The 19030-nt window shown below is 49.9% G+C and overlaps 1 protein-coding gene and 1 pseudogene across 2 annotated transcripts in view; both read left to right on the top strand.

The window, feature by feature from the left end:
- The window catches only part of LOC147107475 (uncharacterized), a 95899-nt pseudogene extending 88959 nt beyond the window's left edge, over nucleotides 1-6940 (top strand).
- LOC147107474 (myelin-associated glycoprotein-like) overlaps nucleotides 2279-19030 on the top strand; it is a 247690-nt gene continuing 230938 nt past the window's right edge. For both annotated transcript variants that reach the window (XM_086006537.1, XM_086006536.1), the window contains exon 1: nucleotides 2279-2431. The gene's annotated coding sequence lies outside the window, so the exon portion shown is untranslated. The remainder of the gene's footprint in view (nucleotides 2432-19030) is intronic.

Raw genomic sequence — 19030 nt, 5'->3', positions numbered from 1 at the left:
AGTGTGTGTGTGAATGTGTGAGTGAGTGTGAGTGTGTGAGAATGAGTATGTTTGTGAGTGTGAGTGTGAGTGCATGTGTGTGCGTGTGTGCATGTGAATGTGTGTAAGTTTGTGTGTCTGTGTGTGTGTGCCAATGTGTGAGTGTTAGTGTGTGTGAGAGTGAGTGAGTGTGTGTGTGAGTTTGTGTGAGTGTCTGTGTGTGAGTGTGTGTGTGTTTGTGTGTGTGTGTTTGTGTGAGTTTGTCTGTGTATGAGTGTGAGTGCGTGTGGGAGTGTGAATGTGTATGAGTGTGTGTAAGTTTGTGTGAGAGTATGTGTGAATGTGTGCGTGTGAGTGAGTGTGTGTGAGTGTGAATGTGTTTGAGTGTGTGTGTATGTGAGCGTGTGTGTGTGGATGTGAATGTGTGTGAGTGTGTAATTGTCGGTGTGTGGGTGTGAATGTGTATGAGTGTGTGTAAGATTGTGTGTGTGTGTGTGAGAGTGTGTGTGTGAATGCGTGAGTGTGTGTGTGAGTGTGTGTGATGGTGTGAGAGTGAATGTGTGTGTGAGTGTGAATGTGTTTGAGTGTGTGTGTGTCTGTGTGTGTGAGCGTATGTGTGAATGTGTGTATGAGTGTGTGTGTGAGTGTGTGTGTCTGTGAGTGTGTGTGAGTGGGTGAGAGAGTCTGCATGTGTATGTGTGTGTGTGAGTGTGTGTCTGTGTGTGAGTATTTAAGTGTGTGTGTGAAAATGTTTGTGTGTGAGTGAGTGTGATTGTGTGTGAGTGATTGTAAGTGTGTGTGAGTGTGATGGTGTGAGAGTGTGAGTGTGTGTGTGTGTGTGATTGAGTATGTGTGAGTGTGATTGAGTACGAGTGTGTGTAAGTAGGTATGTGAGTGTGTAATTGTCAGTGTGAGAGTGTGGGTGTGTGGGGCTGAATGTGTGAGTCTGACTGTGAGTGTGTGTGCAAGAGTGAGTGTGTGAAGGTGTGTGTGTGAGCATGTGTGTGTAAGCATGTGAGAGTGTGTTTGTGTGAGTGTGAGTGTGTATGTGTAAGTGTGTGTCTGAGAGTATTTGAGTGTGTCGGAGTGTGTGAGAGAGAGTGTGTTTGTGTGAGTGATTGTGAGTGTGGTGGTGTGATTGTATATGAGTGTGATTGCGTGTGAGTGTGAATGTGTGTGATTGAGTATGTGTGTGTGTGATTGAGTATGAGTGTGTGTATGTGTGTGTGTGTGTAATTGTCAGTGTGAGAATGTGGGTGTGAATGTGTGAGTGTGACTGAGAGTGAGTGTGTGTGAGTGTGTGTGTGAGTGTTTGTGTGAGTGTGTGTGAGTGTGATTGTGAGTGTGTGAGAATGTGTGAGTGCTTGAGTGTGTGTGCTTAAGAATAAGTGTGAGCTTGTGTGAGTGCGACTGTGTGTGGTTGTGATTGTGTGTATGTGAGTGTGAATATGTGGGTGTGTGTGAGTGTGTGTGTGTGGGTGTGTGTGTTTGTACAAGTGTGTGAGGGTGTGTGAATGTGTGAGTTTGTGTCTGAGCATGACTATTGGTGTGTGTGTGTGTGTGATTTAGTGTGACAGTGACTGTGTAAGTTTGTGTGAGTGGGTGTTTTTGTGAGTGTCTGAGTTTGTGAGAATGTGTGCATTTGTAAGTTTATGTGAGTGTGACTGTTTGAGTGTGTGAGTGTGTGAATATGTGTGTGCGTCTGTGTGTGAGTTTGTGTGAGTGTGTTTGTGTGTGAGTATGCATGAGTGTGTTTGTGTGTAAGTGTGTGAGTTTGTATGAGTGTAGGTTTGTATGAGTGTGTTTGTGTGTGCGTTTGTATGAGTGTGAGTTTGTATGAGTGTGTTTGTGTGAGTGTGAGTTTGTATGAGTGTGAGTTTGTGTGTGTGAGTGAGTTTGTGTGTGAGTGTGAGTGAGTGTGTGTGTGTAAGTGTGTGAGTTTGTTTGAGTGTGAGTTTGTATGTGTGAGTGAGTTTGTGTGTGAGTGTGAGTGAGTGTGTGTGAGTTTGTGTGAGTGTGAGTTTGTGTGAGTGTGAGTGTGTTGACTGTTGAGTTTACAATTCCATACTTGGCTCTGGACCAATTTCCACTTCTTGTTGGGATTAGAATCAAAGAATCATAGAAATTTACGGCACAGAAGGAGGCCATTCGACCCATCGTGTCTGACAGACAAAAATGAGTGATCCAGCCTCATCCCACTTTCCAGCACTGAGTACTGAGGGGATCTGACAGCACAGGATTCACTGTTCTCCACAAACACAGATTTGCTGCGTTGACACTGACAATCGGACCACTCCCATATCGCCTCTTGTCTGACACGGTAGAAAGTGAAAGCTAATCGCCTACGATCCCGTTCAACTCAACACTTCCAGGTTTACATCAGTGAGCTGAAGAGGATCAAACTAACTGCTCGTCCGACAGGATTCAACCTGCAGCCCAGGGGGATTCTGTAGTAAGTAGAACCAAAGTGTTTCCATTCTCCGGAAAATTCCTTGTGCATTTCACAACCTCAGCTCATCCCAAAACACTTTACAATTGAGTTCTCTTTCTTTGAATTGTTGTCATTGTTGTAATGTCGGAAAATGTGGAAGCTACTTTTCACACAGCTAGGTCCCACAAATAGCATTGTGGCAATGATCAAATAATCTGTTTTTTTAGTGATGTGAGTTGAGTGATAACAGGACACCAGAGAGAACTGCGATGCCCATCTTCGAAATATTGACCATGTAATCTTTTACCTCAGCCCAGAAGGGCAGACGGGGTCTCGGTTTAACATCTCATCTGAAAGACGGCACCTCTGACATTGCAGCAGTACCTCAGTACTACCCCTCTGACAGTGCAGCGCTCCCTCAGTACTGCCCCTCCGACAGTGCAGCGCTCCCTCAGTACTGCCCGAGACAGTGCAGTGCTCCCTCAGTATTGCCCCTGACAGTGCATCGCACACTCAGTACTGCCACTCCGACAGTGCAGCGCTCCCTCAGTACTGCCCCTCCGACAGTGCAGCGCTACCTCAGTACTGCCCCTCTGACAGTGCAGCACTCCCTCAGTACAGCATCTTCGACAGTGCAGCGCTCCATCGGTACTGCCCCTCCAACCGTACAGGACTCCCTCAGTACTGCTACTCCAACAGTATGGCGCTCCATCAGTACTGCCCCTCCGACAGTGCAGCAATCCCTCAGTACTGCCCCTCCGACAGTGCAGTACTCACTCAGTACTGCCCCTCCGGCAGTGCAGCAGTCCCTCAGTATTGCTCTTCCAACAATGCGGTGCTCCCTCAGTACTGCCCCTCCGACCGTGCAGGACGCCCTCAATACTGCTGCTCCAACAGTGCGGCGCTCCCTCAGTACTGCCCCTCCGACAGTGCAGGACACCCTCAATACTGCCGCTCCAACAGTGCGGCGCTCCCTTAGTACTGCCCCTCGGACAGTGCAACACTCCCTTAGTACTGCCCCTCCAACCGTACAGGACTCCCTCAGTACTGCTCCTCCAACAGTATGGCGCTCCATTTGTACTGCCCCTCCGACAGTGCAGCAATCCCTCAGTACTGCCCCTCCGACAGTGCAGTACTCACTCAGTACTGCCCCTCCGACAGTGCAGCAGTCCCTCAGTATTGCTCTTCCAACAATGCAGTGTTCCCTCAGTACTGCCCCTCCGACAGTGCAGAACACCCTCAATACTGCCGCTCCAACAGTGCGGCGCTCCCTTAGTACTGCCCCTCGGACAGTGCAACACTCCCTCAGTACTGCCCCTCCGACAGTGCAGGACTCCCTCAGTACTGCCTCTCAGACAGTGAAGCGCTCGCTCAGTACTGCCCCTCTGACAGTGCAGATCCCCCTCAGTACTGCCCCTCCGACAGTGCAGGACTCCCTCAGTAATGCCCCTCTGACAGTGCAGCGCTCCCTCAGTACTGCCCCTCTGACAGTGCAGTGCTCCATCAGTTCTGTCCATCCGACAGTGCAGCATTCACTCAATACTGCCCATCTGACAGTGCAGGACTCCCTCAGTACAGCCCCTCCGACAGTGCGGCACTCCCTCAGTACTGACCCTCTGTCAGTGCATCGCTCCCACAGTACTGACCCTCGGATACTGCAGCGCTACCTCCGTACTGACCCTTGACAATGCAGGACACATTCAGTACTATCCCTTCGAAAGTGTTGGACTTCCTCAGTACTTACCCTCCAAAAGTGCAGCGCTCCCTCAGCACTGCCCTTCTGACAATACAGGACTCCGTCAGTACTGCCCCTCCGACAGTGCAGCACTCCCTCAGTGCTGCCCCGCCGACAATACAAGACTCCCTCAGTACTGCCCCTCGGACAGTGCAGCGCTCCCACAGTACTGCCTCTCCGACACTGCAGGACTCCCTTAGTACTGCCCCTCTGACAGTGCTGTGCCACATCATTACTGCCCCTGCGACAGTGCAGCACACCCTCAGTGCTGCCCCTCTGACAGTGCAGCAGTCTCTCAGTATTGCCCCTCCGACATTGCAGCACCCCCTCAGTACTTCCCCTCCGACAGTGCAGATCTCTCTCGGTACTGCTCCTCCGACACCGCGGCGCTCCCTCAATACTGACACTCCGACAGTGCAGCGCTCCCTCTGTACTGACCCTCTGACAGTGCAGCAGTCCCTCAGTACTCCTCCTCTGACAGTGCAGCTCTCCTTCAGCACTGCCCCTCCGAAAGTACAGGACTGTATCAGTACTGCCTCTCCGACAGTGAGCAATCCCTCAGTATTGCTTTGCCGACAATGCTGCGCTCCCTCAGTACTGCCCCTCCGACAGTGCAGGACACCCTCAGTACTGCCCCTCCGTCAGTGCGGCGCTTCCTTAGTACTGCCCCTCGGACAGTGCAGCGCGACCTCAGTACTGACACTCCGACAGTGCAGGACTCCCTCAGTACTGCCCCTCCGACAGTGCAACGCTCCCTTAGTACTGCCCCTCGGACACTGCAGCGCTACCTCAGTACTGACACTCCGACAGTGCAGCGCTCCCTCAGTACTGACCCTCTGACAGTGCAGCAGTCCCTCAGTACTGCCCCTCTGACAGTCCAGCTTTCCCTCAGCACTGCCCCTCCGAAAGTATAGGACTCCATCAGTAATGCCCCTCCGACAGTGCAGCCCTCCCTCAGTACTGTCACTCTGAGAGTGCAGCGCTCCCTCAGTACTGCCCTCCGACATTACCGCACTCCCTCAGTACTGCCTCTCCGACAGTGCAGTGCCACATCAGTACTGCCCCTGCGACAGTGCAGCACACCCTCAATACTGCCCCTCTGACAGTGCAGCAGTCTCTCAGTATTGCCCTTCCGACAGTGCAGCACACCCTCAGTACACTGACCCTCTGACAGTGCATCGCTCCCTCAGTACTGACCCTCTGACAGTGCTGCATTCCCTCAGTGCTGCCCCTCCGACAGTGCAGCACTCCCTCAGTACTGCCCCTGCAACAATACAGGACTCCCTCAGTACTGCCCCTCCGACAGTGCAGTGCTCCCACAGTACTGCCCCTCCGACACTGCAGGACTCCTTTAGTACTGCCCCTCTGACAGTGCAGCACTCCTTAAGTACTGCCCCTCCGAAAGTGCAGCGCTCCCTCAGTACTGCCCCTCTGACAGTGCTGAGGGAGTCCTGCAATGTCAGAGGGGGAATACTGACGAAGCGCTGCTCTGTCGGAGGGGCAGTACTGAGGGACACCTGCACGGTCAGAGGGGCAATACGTAGGGTGTGCTGCACCAGAGGAGCAGTACTTTGGTGAGCGCTGCACTGTCCCTCAGTACTGCCTCTCTGACAGTGCAGCGCTCCCTCAGTATTGCCCTCCAACAGTGCATCGCTCCCTCAGCACTGCACTTCTGACAGTGCAGCTCTCCGTCGGTACTGATCCTCCTACAATACAGGACTCTCTCAGTACTGCCCCTCTGACAGTGCAGATCTCCCTCAGTGCTGCCCCTATGACAGTGAGGTGCACCATCAGTACTGACCCTCCGACAGTGCAGGACTCCCTCTGTACTGCCCCACCGACAGTGCAGCGCTCCGTAAGTACTGCCCCTCCGACAATGCAGGACTCCCTCAGTACTGCCCCTCCCACAGTGCGGCGCTCCCTCAGCACTGACCCTCTGACAGTGCAGCAGTCCTCAGTACTGCCCCTCCAACAGTGCAGCGCTCCCTCAGTACTGCCCCTCTGACAGAGCAGGACTCCCTTAGTACTGCACCTCTGACAGTGCAGCACTCACTCAGCACTGCCCCTCCGAAAGCACAGGACTCCATCAGTAAAGCCCCTCCGACAGTGCGGCGCTCCCTCAGTACTGACCATCTGACAGTGCAGGACTCCCTCAGTACTGCCTCTCTGACAGTGCAGCGCACTCTAATACTGCCCATCCAACAGTGCAGGGGTCCCTCAGTACTGCCACTCTGACAGTGCAGGACTCCCTCAGTATGCCCCGCCGAAAGTGCAGCGCTCCCTCAGCACTGCCCTTCTGACAGTATAACGCTCCCTCAGTACCACCCCTCCAACAGTGCATCGCTCGCTCAGCACTGCCCTTCTGGCAGTGCAGCTCTCTGTCAGTACTGACCCTCCTACAATACAGGACTCCCTCAGTACTGCCCCTCTGACAGTGCAGATCTCCCTCAGTACTGCACCTACGACAGTGCGGTGCACCATCAGTACTGACCCTCCGACAGTGCAGGACTCCCTTACTACGGCCCCTCCAACAGTGCAGCGTTCGATAAGTACTGCCCCTCCGACAATACAGGACTCCCTCAGTACTGCCCCTCCAACAGCGCAGGACTCCCTCAGTACATCCCCTCCGACAGTGCTGCTCTCCCTCAGTGCTGACCCTCTGACAGTGCTGCACTCCCTCAGTACTGCCTCTCTGACAGTGCAACGCTCCTTCAGTACTGACCCTCCGACAGTGCAGCACTCACTCAGCACTGCCCCTACGACAGTGCTGCGCAACCTCAGTACTGTCCCTCTGACAGTGCTGCACTCCCTCAGTAGTGCCCCTCTGACAGTGCAATGCTCCCTCAGTACTGCCCCGCTGACTGTGCAGGACTCACTCAGTACTCACCCTCCGACTGTGCAGGACTCACTCAGCACTGCCCCTCTGACAGTGCAATGCTACCTCAGTACTGTCCCTTTGACAGTGCGCCGCTCCCTCAGTATGGACTCTTGACAGTGCGCCGGCCCTCAGTATTGTACCTCCGACAATACAGAATCCCTCAGTACTGCCCCTCCGACAGTGCAAGGTTTCCTCAGTACTGCCCCTCTGAGAGAGCAGGACCCCCTCAGTACTGCCCCTATAACAGTGTGGCGCTCCTTCAGTACTGACCCTCTGACAGTGCATCACTCCCTCGGTATTGCCCCATCTACAGTCCACGCTCCGTCAGTACTGCCCCTCTGACAATGCAGGACTCTCTCAGTACTGCCCCTCCAACAGTGCAGCGCTCCAACAGTTCAGCGCTCCATCAGTGCTGCCCCTCTGACAGTACAGTGCTCCCTCAGTACTGCCCCTCCGACAGTGCAGCGTTCCTTCAGTACTGCCCCTCCGACAGTGCAGTGCCCCCTTCAGTACTGCCCCTCTGACAGTGCAGCGCTCCCTCAGTACTGCCTCTCTGACAATGCAGGACTCACACAGTGCTGCCCCTCCGACAATACATGACTCCCTCAGTGTTAAGTATGTGTATTGTATTGAACAATTAACACAAGGACTTAAACGTATAACTCAAACAGGTCTTTACTGGTTGGAGGTAGGGACTGCACGTAGGTCTTTACTTCATGCCCACAGGCGGGAACTGAGGGGAGATCAGTACCCACAGTACTATTTATACCCCTATGGCCAGGAGTGGTACTGCGTATCACTACGCCCTACAAGTAGTGCAGTCCTGTCCATAGGTTCAAGTAGCACACATATTACATACACAACATTCCTCCCTTCTTAGCTTTAGTCATCTCCCCATTTAACATAACGTAATAACATATATACATATATAACTTCAGGTTTACATAACAGAATAACATAGATACATAGATAACTTCATGTCAAAACAGATCACAGATTCAGTCTCTGCGGGAAACAGTTCACAGATTCAATCTCTGTGGTGTAGTCGGTTCACGTTGCTGGAGTGACTCATTCAATAGTCCTTCCATGGATTTAACAGTTTGAACTTCCGAACTGAATTGGCTCCGTTCAGAGGGACCACGTGTGTGATCTGGTAGAGGTAATAATGGTTCAGATGGGTCATCTTCTGTTTCGACTTTTCCTTTTCTGCTTCTTGGAGACTTTCTGGGCTCCATTGTCAGCTGCCACAGCTGCCAGCTGCATGCGCAGTTCCTCCTTCTCTTCCTCCTGTTTCCGTCATAGAGCCAGCTTCTCCCGATGTTCCGTAGACTTTTGGTGCTCCTCCATGATTTCTGCACTTTGGGAGTCGAAGTTACAAGCTGGGCAGGACAGGACATCGTAATATTCGGTGTCGTCCACCAGGTCATGGTAATATTCGGTGTCGTCCTGAGCTAGACCAGTGAGAGGGTCGTCTATTTCCTCCATACCCAGCTGGACGTTAGCCAGCTCTTGTTCCAAATCCAGACATCTTTCCTGAAGAGACTTCTTCATGTGTACCTCTGCATCCAGCTTTTTCTGGGCTTTCAGCAAGTCGTTTACTAATGACCTCATTTGAGATTTTACTACTTCAACTTCTTTTGGAGATTGATTGATCGGACTATTCAATCCCTCTACCAGAGCAGCTGTTTCAGCGGTCTGTTGTTCTACGTTGACGTGAGTCAGCGTACTTTTGGCATCCAAGGGCTGCTCTGTTGCAGTCATCTCAGTCTGTGTTGCCACCTCAGCTCTTCCAATAACCTTTGAGAGCTCCGAACCCCTTTCGTTTGAATATTGAAGTTCGTGTTCAAGTTTTTCCCATTTCAGAGTCCTGTCCTTCAGCATATGCAGGAGTTGGCTGACCGTTAACTCCTCTGACATCAGACGTTTTGTGTGCTCCTGCTCCATTTTCTCCATCAGCTGCTTCTGTTGTCTTTCCAGATTCTCCAACTCTATATCAAAGAACTCTTTCGTTGCATTCAACTCTTGCTCAAAACGGCGAAGCATTTGTTCTAATTGCTGTTGTAGTTTGAAATGGAGTTGAGTTCGAGCCCGGTGTCCCTCAGAAATGGGCACATCAGTAGACTTGCCAGACTCAGAATCCACAGTTAAACTATGTTGTTGTTGCTCAGTGGAATTCTGTGCTGAAACTTTGTCTTTTGCACCTGAGTTGGGCTTACCATCATCTGTTCCAGAGTCTGGGCCGACTATCTTCACCGAGTTCTCACTCGTTATTGTTTGTAGGAAATGCCAGTCCATATTCATTTTCCTAATCCACTCCCGTCCTAGTAGTGGAGGACCTCCTTCAGATATCACATATAAGTCCATTATTTGACTGTCTTCGCCCTTGTGGACCACTGCAACCTCTATTTTCCCGATGGGGTACACTCTTTGCCCCGTGTATGTTGTCAATATAATCTCCGTATCCTGTAGGGGAATATGTTGGAATAACCTTCTGTAATCTTTCTTATTTATGACCGACAATGTCGATCCAGTGTCCAATTCCATTTTTACTTGGACTCCTTCTATCTGAAGAGTAACCCAAATTGTCTGGAGGTCTGCACCCTTACCAACGTTGAGTACCCTTAAGCTAGCCAGTTCAATACTGCTTGCGTCTGAATCGGACTCCTGTTCGGCCACCTTGTGTACCTTTGTGTATTTCCCTTGCGGTGACTTCTTGTTGCTGGTCTTCTTCGCTGACCTGCATACTCTAGCTATATGTCCAAGCCTACCACAAGTTCTACATTCTTGGTTTTTAAACCAACACTGGTTCTGATCATGCGTTGTCTTTCCACAACGATAACATTTGCCAGAACTCACACCCAATTTGTGTGCACTGAGCTCCGGTGACCGTAGCTGCATTACTGCCGTGCCTCTCGCTGCGGCTTCATGTGCTGCTGCCATAGTGACCGCCTTCTCAAGCGTCAGCTCATTCTCCTCGAGCAGTCGCTTTTGTGTATCTTGTTTAAATAAACCACACACAAATTTGTCTCGAAGTGCCTCTGTCAGTCCCGTTCCAAACTGGCAATATTTCGCTAATTTACGCAATTCCAGCAAATATTCAGCATTGCTTTCATGCTGTAGCTGCCTTCTGTCGTAAAATTTAAATCGTTCCGCTAGCATCAGCGGCGTGGGGTTTAGATGATCTTTCAGGACAGTAACAATCTCATCGAACGTCTTATCCGCCGGTTCATCTGGTGATAACAGGTGTTTCAATTGCCCGTATGTCTTCACACCCATTAAATTTAATAATGTTAGAGCTTTATCTTGGTCACGAATTTTATTGGCCTTACAATAATTTTTTACTCTTTCAGCATATATGGCCCAATCTTCGAGATCACTATCAAAGGTGCTAATATTCCCGTGTTTAGGCATTGTAGATTTGCAATTTCTCAGATTTCATTTTCTTTACTTGTTATCAAAGATGGCGGCTTCCCGCTCTTGCCGTCGTCCTCCGCCCACAAAATGGCGGTTTTCCCACGCTTGGCGGTCTTCACCCGTCCCCCGACGCCGTCTCCCTTCAGCCCCCGAGTGCGGCCCTTATCTTCGGTCCCGATCGCTGGCCCGCGCTGTGCACCGCGGCTCTCGCACCTTGAGCTTCTGCAGCCGCCGCGCCTTTCAGTCCGAGTGCGGCCCTTATCTTTGGTCCCGATCGCTGGCCCGCGCTGCGCCTCGCACTTGAAGCGGCTCCCGGCCTCTGGCTCACCCGCTCGCGCGGCTCTTGCTCGCTCCCTCCCGGGCTCTGGCTTACCCACTCGCGCGTTTCACCGCGGCTCTTATCAGGGATTGCGATCGCCCTTATCTTTGCAGCCAATGCTGCTTGGCTTACCCACGAGGTTATGGAGGCTTCAGGGTCCTAATGCCTGTCGCTTCCAGTCGCTGGAAGCTGTCAGGATTTCTGCTGCCCTTCAGTTTTGAGTGGGGTGTTGAGGATTGAAACCTCTCTTCAACGTCCTGTCTTTGGACGAAGCCGCCGTGGAATAACTGCTGCAGGGTTCGAACCGACTCGTCGCCAGTGTTAAGTATGTGTATTGTATTGAACAATTAACACAAGGACTTAAACGTATAACTCAAACAGGTCTTTACTGGTTGGAGGTAGGGACTGCACGTAGGTCTTTACTTCATGCCCACAGGCGGGAACTGAGGGGAGATCAGTACCCACAGTACTATTTATACCCCTATGGCCAGGAGTGGTACTGCGTATCACTACGCCCTACAAGTAGTGCAGTCCTGTCCATAGGTTCAAGTAGCACACATATTACATACACAACACTCAGTATTGCCCCTCCTACAGTCCACGCTTCGTCAGTACTGCCCCTCCGACAGTGCAGCGCTCCGACAATGCAGCACTCCATCAGTACCGCCCCTCCGACAGTGTAGCGGTCCCTCAATATTGCCCCTCTGACAGTGCAGGACTCTGTCAGTACTGCCTCTCCGAAAGTGAAGCAGCCCTCAGCACTGTCCCTCCGTAAATACAGGATACTCTCAGTAGCGCCCCTCCGACAGTACAGGACTCTCTCAGTACTGCCACTCTGACAATACAGGACTCTCTCAGTACTGCCCCTCCGACAATACAGGACTCTCTCAGTACTGCCCCTCCGACACTGCAGTGCTCCCTCAGTGCTACCCCTCTGACAGTGCAGCACTCCCTCAGTACTGCCCCTCTGAAAGTGCAATACATCCTTAGTACTGTCTCTCCGACAGTGCAGCGCTGCCTCAGTACTGCCCCTCCGATTGTGCTGTGCTCCCTCACTACTGCCCCTCTGACAGTGCAGCACTCCCTCAGTACTGCTCCTCTGAGAGTGCAGCAGTCACCTCAGTATTGCCCTTCCGAGAATGCAGCGCTCCCTCAGTACTGCCTCTCCGACAGTTCAGGACGCCCTCAGTACTGCCACTCTGACAGTGCAGCGCTCTCACAGTACTGACCCTCTGACAGTGCAGGACTCCCTCAGTACTGCCCCTCCAACAGTGCAGCGCTCCATACGTACTGCCCCTCCGATAATACAGGACTCCCTCAGTACTGCCCCTACGACAGTGCGGCGCTCCCTTAGTCCTGCCTCACTGACAGTGAAGCGCTCCGTCAGTACTGCCCGTCCGACAGTGCGGCGCTCCCTCAGCACTACCTTCTGACAGTGCAGGACTCCGTCAGTACTGCATCTTGGGCAGTGCAGCGCTCCCTTAGTACTGCCCCTCGGAAAGTGCAGCGATACCTCAGTTCTTCCCCTCCGAAAGTGTGGCGCACCCTCAGTACTGACCCTCTGACAGTGCAGCGCTCCCTCAGTGCTGCCCTTCCGACAGTACAGGTCGCACTCAGTACTGACCCTATGACAGGGCAGGACTCCCTCAGTACTGACCCACCGAATTTACAGGACTCTCTCAGTACTGCCCCTTCCGACAGTACAGTGCTCCCTCAATGCTGTTTCATCAATGACCTTCCCTCCATCATAAGGTCAGAAGTGGGGATGTTCGCTGATGATTGCACACTGTTCAGCACCATTCGAGACTCGTCAGATACTGACGCAGTCCGTGTCCATATGCAGCAAGACCTGGACAACATTCAGACTTGGGCTGACAAGTGGCAAGTAACATTCGCACTACACAAGTGCCAGGCAATGACCATCTCCAACAAGCGAGACTCTAACCATCTCCCCTTGACATTCAATGGTATTACCATTGCTGAATCCCCCACGATCAACATCCTGGGGGTTACCATTGATCAGAAGCTGAACTGGACCAGCCATATAAATACTGTGGCTACAAGAGCAGGCCAGAGGCTGGGAATTCTGTGGCGAGTATCTCACCTCCTGACTCCCCAAAGCCTTTCCACCATCTACAAGGCACAAGTCAGGAGTGTGATGGAATACTCTCCACTTGCCTGGATGAGTGCAGCTCCAACAACACTCAAGAAGCTCGACACCATTCAGGATAAAGCAGCCCGCTTTGATTGGCACTCCATCCACTACCTTCAACATTCACTCCCTCCACCACCGGCGCACTGTGGCTGCAGTGTGTACCATCTACAAGATGTGTTGTGTCTGGGTATAATAAGATACAGACTGCAGCAGAAACGGCACAACAGGTGTTTACTCAACGTGGCTCACAGTTGAACTGACTGTACAGATTACTACTCAGTGCTATATACAGGTGTGGTCACTGCCGGTACTACAGTATACATTAGCTGTAAAAAGTAGTTTCCCCCCTTAAAGGTATATACATTACAATTCCTCCCCTTTTAGATTAACAGTACCATAACACTCATTTAACAATTAAATATCAAACTAATTACAATGAACACTTTTAACATGCAACATTAGCTGAAAATAGTCTATTTATATATTCAGTCTTTGGGGAGGCTTTCTGATCCTTTCTGGATAGCGCCTTTCCCGAGTGTCTTCCTCTTGGTGTGGAGGCGATTCTGGCCCCCTGTCATCGGTTGGTTCATCAGCTTCCGATGCTACTGTTTCTGGGGTAGATGCGACCTGTACGTCGGGTTCATCACCAGGTACGTATGGGTGAGGCATGGGGTTGACTTGTTCCTGTGACTCTAGGATCTGGTCAGCATGGCGTCTCATGATGCTCTCCCCAACGTCCACTGTGTACATTAGTGGGCCCTGCTGTGTGCATATCGTTCCTGGCTGCCATTTTTCTGTTCGGTAGTCGCGGGCCAAAACTGGTTGCCCTACATTGAAGCTCCTTGTTGGCTTCTCATGGATGTGCTGGAATTGCTTACTCTCCACATCTCTTCGTACATTTGGTCCAAGCAAATCCAGGCGAGATCTTAACCTTCGGTTAAAGAACATCATGGCTGGGGCCTGGTTGGTGACTGCATGTGTCGCATTCCGGTAGGCGAACAGGAAATTGTCCACCTTGTGCTGCAGCGGAATGTTGTCATTGTACATAGCCTTTATTGCCTTCTTAAAGGTTTGTACGAACCTCTCAGCCAATCCATTTGTGGCTGGATGATACGGGGCGGATGTGTAATGCCTTACCCCATTCTTTTTCAAGAACCTCCGGAACTCTTCGGACACAAACTGTGGTCCGTTGTCGGAGCAAATCTGTTCTGGCAAGCCATTCCTGGCAAAAATGGTCCGTAGGACTGCAATAGTTTTCTCCATGGTAGTGGAGGACATTTTGCTGACCTCAGGCCATTTCGAGTGCGCATCCACGGCTATTAAAAACATTGAGTCCATGAATGGACCAGCAAAATCAATATGCACCCGTTGCCATGGAGATGAGGGCCACTCCCATGGGTGTAGAGGGGCCTGTGGTGGTGCATTTTGGACTTTCTGGCATCCTGAGCAGCTCTTGGTCAGGTCCTCGATTTGTTTATTGATTCCCGGCCACCACACATAAGCCCCGGCCAGGCTTTTCATTTTTACCCCTCCCAGATGACCCTCATGAAGCTCATTGAGCACTCTATCCCTTAACTTGGGTGGAATTACCACTCTGGATCCACACATCAAGATCCCCCGGCACACTGACAGCTGTTCTCTCCTTGTCGAGAATGCTGGCCATCCCTTCACCGTCAAATCATATACCCGAGACAGTGTCGGGTCATTTCGGGCTGCTTTTCGATACAAGCGTTACTTACCGGTAGGTATTCAACTATAGTCGAATGGAATATTTCGACAGGATCCACTGCTGGTGCTTCCTCCGCAGTAGGCAGTGGCAGGCGTGATAGCCCATCAGCATTTCCATGCTGTTTCGTGCCCTTATATTCAATCTCATAGTGGTGCGCCCCTAGAAAAAGTGACCATCTTTGTAGTCGTTGCGCAGTCATCACCGGAACGCCCTTCTTCGGATTAAAAATGGAGACAAGAGGCTGGTGATCAGTCAGCAAGGTGAATTTCTGCCCGTGCAGATAGTGATTGAACTTTTTCACTCCCCACACTAGGCTGAGGGCCTCCCTGTCAATCTGGGCGTAGTTACGCTCGGCTGAGGTTAGTGATCGTGACGCAAAGGCTATTGGCCTCTCTGAGCTGTCCGAGAATTTGTGCGACAGCACCGCTCCAATGCCGTAGGGTGATGCATCACATGCCAACTGAATTGATAATGCTGGGTTGTAATGGGCCAATACCTCTTTCGATGTGATTAGTGTTTTGCTCTTCTGGAAAGCTCATCTACATTCGTCACTCCACTTCCATGGCACCCCAGTTTGCAGTAGGGTGTTCAGTGGGTGTAGTATAGTAGACAAATTTGGCAAGAACTTATGGTAGTAGTTTACCAGCCCGAGGAACGACCTCAGTTGTGACACATTTTCCGGTGCTGGAGCCTTGACTACTGCCTCAATCTTCTCTGGGGACTTATGTAACCCCTCTTTATCGATAACGTGGCTGTAATGATATCAGCAAATAGTGATGGTATTTGCCTGTTTGATTATGATGCCTTAGCAGCATATTTGCCTGTTTGATTATTTATGCCTTACCAGCAGAGGGCATGTGAGAGAGAAGCAGTTTAGTTTTAGTTCCGTTTTAGATGGATCTCTAAGATGGTGTCTCCTGTAATGCTGTTAACTGAGTTGAACATACTTTAGATAAAAAGACATTCTCTTTCATGAATGTATCGTCATTGAACCCACATACAAATCAATACATGGTGTCAGAAGTGATTGAAAGAGATGAAGAGGAAAAATCTGAAGTTAAATCAGCTCTCCACATATTAGCAAGCCAAAAGAGAACATCGTTACTTACCTTTGGAGAATAGCTAACGAAGTGAAAAATGGAAGGTTTACACCCACCGGCGAAGCTTCAGTTGACAGGTAATGTGGCTGAAAATTGGAGGAGGTTCAAACAACGTTTGGAGTTGTATTTAGCAGCAATCGGAGCTGACGAGAAAAGTGATAAAATGAAAGCGTCAGTGTTCTTACATATCGTGGGTGATGAAGCGCTGGAGGTGTATAATAACTTCACATTCGCTGCTGATGGAGACAAAATGAAGCTGGATAAAATAATGGAACAGTTTGAGGCCTACTGCATACCTAAACGTAACGTGACATTTGAGAGGCACAGATTTTTCACATGTGTACAGAAAACAGGAGAGACTATTGATCATTATGTGACTGAGCTGAGAAACCGAAGCAAAACATGTGAATTTGGGGGACTGACAGACTCGCTGATAAAAGACAGACTGGTGTGTGGTATTCCAGATAATGGTCTGAGGGAAAGACTGCTAAGACAGCAAAATCTAGACCTGGGAAAAGCCATAGCACTGTGTAGGGCTACAGAGATTGTGAAGTCGCAGGCAAAGGAGCTGTTCAGTGACAGTAGCTGCAACGTGGATGCAGTGAGAAAGAACAGACACAAACCGTTTAACAAAAAGAGCGCCAATGTGAAAAAAGAGGCGTGGCCAGCGAACAAAAATGAAAGGGGCAATCGAAAGTCATGTAGTCGATGCGGTACACAGCATACACCAAAAAAGTGTCCAGCATATGGTAAAACATGCAATAGTTGCAACAAAAACAACCATTATGCCCGTTGCTGTAAGAACCAAGCGCAACAAAGCAAGGTCCATGCAGTAGATGAAAGCGAGATAGAGGAGTTCTATGTGGATGTTGTGTCTGAAAACAAAAAAGAAAAAAGAGACTGGATGTTGACACTAAAAGTGAATGACATACACATTTCATTTAAATTGGATACTGGAGCACAAGTTAATGTGATATCAGAGACTGATTTTAAGAAAATTAGACCCAGACCAAAGATACATGGAACAAAAGTGAAAGTGACAGGATACTCAGGTACTGATATACCAGTGAAAGGAAGATGCATTGTCAAAGTGACACACAAGGACAGAGAGCACACGCTAGCATTAATCGTGGTGCCAAAGGATGTGCAAGCCATACTAGGTTTAAAAGCCTGTGAGAGACTGAACCTGGTAAAGAGAGTCCTCGTTGCGGAAAGCGAAGGAGAGACAGTCTATGATGAACTCATGAAAGAGTACAACGACCTATTTCAGGGTCTAGGCTGCCTTCCAGGAGAACACACGATCAGAGTAGATAAAAATATGCCAACGGTCATACATCCATGCAGAAAAGTTCCGTTTGCTCTTCAAAAGCAACTGAAGGCAGAGTTGGACAGGATGGAAAGCCTGAACGTGATTCAGAAGATAGATGAGCCAACTGAGTGGGTGAGTTCCCTCATCGTTGTGGACAAAAAGAATGGAAAGCTCAGAATTTGCCTGGATCCAAGAGATCTAAACAGAGCAATAAAGAGAGAGCACTTCAAGCTTCCTACACGTGAGGAAATCATGTCACAGTTTGCAAATGCAAAGTATTTCAGCACGTTACATGCATCATCAGGATTTTGGCAGATGAAACTGGACGAGGCAAGTTCAAGACTGTGCACGTTCAACAGTCCATTTGGCAGATACAGATTCCTAAGGTTACCATTTGGCATTGCCTCAGCTCCTGAAGTGTATCACAAAACTATCCATATGATCTATGAGCACCTGGAGGGAGTTGATACATCAATGGATGACATCATAGTATGGGGAACCACGAGAACTGAGCATGACGAGAGACTGAAAAAAGTGCTAGAAGCAACAAGGAAAACAAACCTGAAGCTGAATAGAGAGAAATGCCAGCTCGGGGTGACAGAACTGACATTCGTGGGAGATATCCTTAGCGGTGAGGGCATCAGACCAGATCCCAGAAAGGTGTCCGCCATTGAGAATATGCAAAGCCACAATGCAAAAAGGACGTGCAGAGGTTTAATGGAATGATCAACTGTATGGATAAATTCATATCCAACCTCTCAGAAAAGATGGCACCACTGAAAAGACTAACTGAAAAGAACATAGAATGGGAATGGAATCATGAGCATGAGAAGTCATGGAGCGATCTAAAGAAACTGCTCACAGAGGAACCAGTTCTGAGGTTTAATGACCCAGCGAGACCCATCAAGATATCATCAGATGCATCACAGAGTGGGCTCAGTGCCGTTCTTCTGCAAAAATATGACTACTAGCAACCTATTGCATATGCATCGCGCTCAATGACAGACGCGGAGACGCGATATGCTCAAATAGAAAAGGAGCTGCTCAGCATCACATACGCCTGTGAAAGATTTCACCAGTTTGTGGCAGGACAAGCAATCAGTGTAGAGACTGACCATAAGCCCTTGATTGCATTGTTCCAAAAGCCACTAAATAGCTGTCCGCTTAGAATACAAAGAATGATGATCAGGCTGCAACGCTATACATTGAATGTTGCGTACACACCGGGTAAGCTGATGTATACAGCAGACACGTTGTCCAGAGCTGTTGACCCAAGTGAGCCCGCAAGCACCAAAATGGATGAAAAAGTGAACGCCTACGTGGACATGATCACAAGTGCACTGCCCATAGCAGATGCAAAAATGGAGCTCATAAAGACTGAGACAAACAAAGATGAAACAATGAGACGACTGAGGAAATGCATCTTGGATGGATGGCCCAACATGAAGCAAGACTGCTCACCTGACATGGCAGAGTACTGGAACTGCAGGGCGGAACTATCAGTGGTCGAAGACATCATCTACAAAGGAAGTAAAATAGTTATCCCAAAGAGTCTGAGAAAAGAGATGCTAAAAAGGATCCATGGAGGACATCTGGGAATCGAAAAGTGTAAGAATAGAGCACGAGAGGTGATGTACTGGCCAAGAATCAACCAAGATGTGACAAATGAGGTGTCAAACTGCACAATATGCCTGAAATATCGAGCAAGCAATCCGGTAGAACCACTAAAGCCACACCCAGCACCAGACAGACCTTACCAGAAGGTAGGCGCTGACCTATTCGTATGTCAAGGGAAGGACTATCTTGTAGTCACAGACTATTACTCCCTGTATCCAGAGGTTTGTAGACTGTACACCACCACTGCAGATGCTGTGATAAGATGTATGAAAGCCATATTCTCCAGACATGGCGTGGCAAGCGAGGTCTTCACAGACAACGGACCCCAGTTTTACAATGCAAGTTTCCGACACTTTGCCAAAGA

Source organism: Somniosus microcephalus, chromosome 14 (assembly GCF_052327205.1).
Source record: "Somniosus microcephalus isolate GS21.2 chromosome 14, FLI_Smic_1.0, whole genome shotgun sequence".
NCBI lineage: Eukaryota > Metazoa > Chordata > Chondrichthyes > Squaliformes > Somniosidae > Somniosus > Somniosus microcephalus.
This window is presented reverse-complemented; position numbering and strand designations above follow the sequence as displayed.